Raw genomic sequence first — 6457 nt, 5'->3', positions numbered from 1 at the left:
ATATATATATATATATATATATATATATATATATATATATATATATACATACACAATTACATTGGCTTGTACTGATGTGTGTTCAGGTTCAAACAGTAAATATAATAATCTACTGATTGGGTGGGTTTTTGTGTGATGTGGCGGTTTTTAACAGATTTTTTTGGATGGAAAACCTTGACTCTACCTGGCAACACTGCTCTCAGATCTTCACTGTGTGAATCAACTTAATTCCCCTGTAGTTGCTACAACTCTGTACATCACCCTTGTTCTTAAAAATGGGCACCAGCACATGTTTCCTCTATTCCTCGAGCATTTTCTCACATTGAAAAACACCATTGAATAATTGAGGATTAAACCTCACTGCCATCTCTCCTAGACATTTCCATACCTCCACTGCTACGTCATCAGGTCCCCTTCTTCAACCTCTTTAACGCTTTCCGAACATCACCTTCTAATCTTTCTCACGTCCACAGTTTCTCTGACCTCTGCTCTTTTCCCCCTTTCATTTAGCTCCTCAAAGTATTCCTTCCATCTTCCCATCACCTCCCTCGTTAGAATATTTTAAAAACATGATGCATTAACTAGCTAATTAATTCCGTGTCCATTTTTCATTTCCCTTAGTCATTTTGGATTAGTAGAACCTCATTAAAACAAAATGTTCTTTTCAACAGTTAGTAGTTTAAACACCAATTTTGAAATTAAATAATACAACCTAAAAACATGTCACTGAATAAGAAAAACAGGTTTAAGCTGAAACGAATGAAATATTTTATTGCAGAAAGCCATTGTCCTCATAGGTCTTGGGGAGTTAAATGCATATTTTTTACATATAAAATTTTAAAAAGAGAACAAAGTTCAGGGATGTGGGTGATGACTGTTGTAGAATCAATTAGTAATTTCTGCAGTAAAATTTTTATAAAGCAAAGTAGACCGATGTCAGAAAGTGATGCTTTCCCTCTTATATTTTCTAACCATTTATACTGTTGAGTATAAAAAATGAACATACATTTTAATATGACTTTTGGTTTGGGTGTCAACCACAAATGTCAGTGGCCCCCATCAGGCCACACTTTTGAAAACAGTCTGGAAACGCCCCTGCTCTCCACTTGGCTCTCTCTGTGGCCCTTTGGTCCATTTGCAGACAGATGGTGAAGATAGCCCTGCTGCAAGGGGTCACGTCAGCAGCAGCCTGGGACCGGCTGTCACATGAGCTGAATTATCTTTTGAGGCAAGAAGCAGCGGCACAGCGCAGATCATAGGCCTTGTTATTAAGGAACAGTTCACTGCCTTCTTCCTCCTCCTCTATCCCCAGAATAAAAAAAAATCCCCACCTGTTGAGGTCCTCCATCCTCCTCCAGACCCAGAGCCTTGTAGGCTTGGAATGAAAGAAGTACAGGATTGCATAATGTGAGCATAAAAGAGCGGGAGAAGGACCACACTAAGAGCAGATAATGTGTCTTTTGAGGAAAAAAAAATATTGTTCAGACATAAATGTGAAAGCTCTACTTTCATGCCATCACAACCACCATCTTTTTCTCTGCCCCTGCTATGCACATGGGTCTAAGACATGGCCCATGGGCCAGAAACGTGTAGGATTCCAGTGCCACTTCCTTGCATGTCTCTGGGTGACAGGGCAGAGTCTTACTGAGCTGATTCTGAGCCTGGCTGACGACTTAAGGACCTTCGGATCAGTTCTCCGCTGGAACATTACACTACCAACCAGTAATTAGTTACATACCCTGCAGCCCTTATCTAAGAAAACAGAAACTAACCTGTGTATTTCCTTGTGCCTCCTAATCCTGATTCTGCGGTTCCTCCTCGTGGACATCCAGTATCGAATCTGGACATCATCAGTCATCTCACGATCAGTCTACAAACATCTCTGGATCAGTCTCTGAGTTACATCCTGCCACACTCCAACTCATTTCTCACCGAGTGCTGTCATCCACCTGAGATCCTTCACCCTCCTCTGCAGGCCTGCTAAGCAATCAGAGGAAAGTAAGAAATTAATCTGTGACAATATGCAAATCATTCCTCTGACTCCTAAGATATTTACCTGTCTGCCATTCCCTTCCAGATTCTAACCCTTTCAAAGAAAGATGTTGAGCTAAAAAATGTTGTGGTATAAGCCAAGAGTCGTCTCTATTACATACTCAGAGCTGGAAGGTGATGTTTGCAAAAGTTGATCAAGATGTTTACAATTTTTTTTTCTTTTTTTTTTTTTACATGCAAACTGCACCCAGAGGTGCCCCCGGACCGGGATTTGAACCGGGGACCTGCTCGCTGAGAGGCAGCAACTCTACCAGTTGCACCACCATGCTGCCTTATTCAGTGGTTTTATTTTTACATTTTTAAATGGATTATTATAAAATGTTATTACAAAGAAAGAAAAAATGAACAGCTGATAGAGGAAGGTGTACGAAATTAATTTTATTTTAGTTTAATCATTTTTTTTTATTGTTAAATTAGATTTGTTTTCAATCCAATACTCTCTTAAGAAAATACGTAGCTTATAATTCTTCAACGTTCATGCTCAATAATCCAGGTAAGAAATCCAACAATGTTCCGTCAGGTCATCTGGACAGTTCTTTTTTTTATTGTTGTTGTTGAGAGACGTTTCGCCCTCCATCCAAAGGGCTTCATCAGTCTGAGGAGTCACAAACAAACTGTTTTCCCCACTAAGCAGTACACTCCTACAGTGGACCAACCAGTTTGTTGGTGATAAGATGGTTTCTGGGGGGCTGTCCTCTCCCCCGTCGACTCCACCCAGGCAACTACAGCCAAAGTGGTTCAAGACAACAAAGTTCAAGCTCAATCATCCAGGTTAAAAAAAAAGAAACTGTCCAGATGACCTGACTGAACATTGTTGGATTTTTTTTACCTGGATTATTAAGCGTGGATTTTGATGTTTTAAACCACTTTAGCTATGGCTGCCTGCCTGTGAGGAGTCGACGGGGGACAGGACAGTCCCCAGAAACCATCTTATCACCATGAAAACTGGTTGGTCCAGTGTAGGAGTGCACTGCTTAGTGGGGAAAACAGTTTGTTTGTGACTCCTCAGACTGATTGTTTGTGCTGCTGTTGTTTGGCACATTGTTTGTACTATTAGTGCTTAGTGTGTTTCTTAGTTCATGTCTAGGATCTTACTATTGTTTTTCTTTACAATTTGTATTTTTGTTAGATGTAACAGAGACCCTATGTATGTACATAGTTTTGTTCCACCTCGTGTATCACATGTGATGTGAATGACAATAAAGAACGTTGAATCCTTGATGAAGCCTTTGGGATGGAGGGTGAAACGTCTCTCCATAAAAAAAAAAAAGAAACTGTCCAGATGACCTGACTGAACATTGTTGGATTTTATAATTCTGTGTGAATAATTTGACATATAAACTACTACGGTTTTCAGCTGTGGCTGAGTGGTTAGAGCAGTCGTCCTCCAATGCAAGAGTTGAGGGTTCGACTCCACCACTAGTCACATGCTGAAGTGTCCCTGGGCAAGACACTGAACTCCTCGATGCCTCTGATGTGTGTCCCATCGGTGTATGAAAGTGATAAAACACTGATTATTCTTTGTATAAATATAGTAGAGTGCTGTGTGAATGGGTAATTGAGGGCACAGATTGTGTTGTAAAGCGCTTTGAGTGTCTTGATAAGATAGAAAGGCGTTCTGTAAGTACAGTCCATTTACCATTTACCATGTAAATAACTGGCCCTCAGCTGTGACCAAGTATTCAATGTAATACTGTTGTGTAACTGAGCTCGACACCTTTGTTTTAGAAGTCTCCCCTTTGGGAAATGCTGAGAATTAGCAATGACTTTCATTCAGTCTCCTCACCAAATAAAGTGTCCTGGTGGAGCCCAGCTATCTTTGTCCTATTCTATGTTTAAACATAAAGCTGTTGCCAAGGAAATAAAATCACACATTCACCAGGCCTTCCCAAATTACCTCTTTTCCCTTTAATCACATTCAAGGATGTGCATGCCTGCGGACCTCCCTCTACTAATTTCTAGGACATGACCTTTCTCAGGGTTCTGCATGTGCATATAGCACTTGAGGTTCTCTTTCTTTTCTGTGTAGCATGCAATCATCCGGTGCACACCAGCACAACACGTAAATAGCGTGGTGAGTCAGCTCTGCCTTGTCTGTTCTGTGAAAAACTTGGGCAGCAGGATGGTTGGGGGTGGTGGGGACTATCTGAACATACTGTACACCCCCCTTTTTATTATAATAGATTTATAACTGGTGGTCTCTGTCGTTTTGCATCTTTCATGGGCCCAACAGCACACTGGGCAGAAGTTACCCAGGCATGTCGGTGCAGAGACGAGTCTGGACAAACTCAGGTTCAGATGTGCCTTGCAGCCCCCGAACAGCTCAATGAGCTGCTTTTACCTCTTCATTTCTGCACGCTAATTAAATTTGACAAGCTCGCTGCTAATAGCTCACGCTGGAGTGTGATTATAAAATATTTGAAAAACAAGGGAGGGCCATTATCACTTCGTAGCGTGTCAACAGCATGCTAAGTATTTTGCTATCGCTCTGTATAATTATTCAAGAGAATCACTCATTCGGCTACTGTTGGGCTAATAGTCAGAGGTGCTGTATTCCTGGAGTGAGTCAGAGCCCAGAGAAAGAAGTCCAATTAAAAACATCTCCCACTGCAGAACAAGCTAACCAACTTAGAAAAACTAAAGAATAAATAGAGACATAAACTGTTGGAGTTAGTGTGATTACACAAGGACTCGGACAAAAAAAGGATCTGATTATGTAATTTTTGTGTTCATGGAAACTGAGTTTTTACTGTCACCACTTTTGTTATGTTGCAGGTACAATGAGAAGCATGTTTTATGATTCTCTAATGGAGAGTAGAATATCCATTCAGAAAAAGACATTAACAATGGGATCCGGTCATACAGAGTGATGTGGTTCATTCCCATTGATTAATTTGACCCAGAATAAGCAGTTCTGCAGCAGCTTGTTCTCTGTTTGACTAAATGATAACACCCTGCTAAAATGTTGTTTAGCTACTTAAAAACCCACCTCATGAAAGACTTTATTGACTTTGTTTATAAAAAATTGAATAATCTACACTTAAACCAACAGTTCAGATTTTTTGAGTGAGATTCTGTGGAATTGCTATGAACAGTTATTATCTTACCTGTTCTAGATAGCTTTTTAAACATCAGTTTGGAAGAATGGAGTTTAACTTTTATTTGATTAATGAGTTAACGGTAAGCAGGGCCACAAATAAATTGGGTTCCTGCTGTCTTAAAACAGTGCCAGTGATAAAATACGTAGAAGTTTATGATAACAATGTTTCATGAACTTTCAAATCACAAACACTTTGTTTATAAACAAAAACTGTGACTGAAAATAGATCAAGAGTTTAAGCAAGAGTTTTGCAAAAAAGTGTGTGTGTTTGAACTCTGTCTTTATGACGCTCCACCACCCTGCTTGATCCCCAATATTTATTTTTGAGGATCTTTACTCAAATTTTTTTCTTGTCTTTTGCATTAAGAAAATTTACACTTCAGCGTCAACTATTGTCTGATTTCACTATATTTGTTTATCACACTGACTACAGCAAGCCTCATGTAGGCCAATCACATGACTCAAACTTCCTTGTGTCAGTCAGTATATTCAACTGCACTTTGTTTACACTGAGTGTGGACGTGCAGTTTAGAATTACAATTAACATATCTGGAAAACTGCTGGAGCTTTGTTTTTGTTTTTCATGGCTTTTTCCTTCTGCAGGAATTGTCACAGACAGAAAACTCATGCAACATGAAAGATTTGACTTTTTATGTTTAAAGCTGAAAGCCCTTCCTGACACAACCTGGGCTCAAACCTGCAGACTCTGGTTTATAACACAGTGGCACTGGCCAGCTACTGCAGGTCAATGCCACAGTCTGCAACAGGTAAGATGTTTATTGTTTGCAACATTTTCTCAGAACCCCACTTAAAAAGAGTTCAACTGTTCCTTCAGGATTATATTATAGCTGCAATAATTTATATGGGTTTGTTCAAAACAGCAGCATTCTTTCTCTTCTTCTTCTTTCAGCTGCTCCCTTCTTCAGCAAATGAAGTCACATGAAGACTTGATAATTATATTTACGCCGGATATCCTTCCTGACGCAACAAAAGGCCACAAAGCTACCACAGCTCTCTGTGTGGAGCAGAGAGCTGCCATCTAGGGCGTCTGGGGGAGCAGATGACGAGGCTTAAGTGCCTTGCTCAAGGGCCCAGAGTGGGGCAAATGAGGGTAGAGGCAGGTGGGTGCTTCACCTATCCTAGCCCACATTTTGATGTTGTTGGTACCAGGAGTTGAAGTGACGATCTTCCGATCACAGGCCCACCTTCTCTAACCTCTGCACCACGCCCCCCCATAAATACACACATATATACATACATATACTGTATACACACACACACATATCTATCTATCTATCTATCTAT

This window comes from Nematolebias whitei, chromosome 16, assembly GCF_014905685.2.
Source record: "Nematolebias whitei isolate Nwh7 chromosome 16, NemWhi1, whole genome shotgun sequence".
Lineage (NCBI taxonomy): Eukaryota > Metazoa > Chordata > Actinopteri > Cyprinodontiformes > Rivulidae > Nematolebias > Nematolebias whitei.
The sequence above is the reverse complement of the archived record's forward strand: the minus strand, read 5'-3'. Positions refer to the sequence as shown.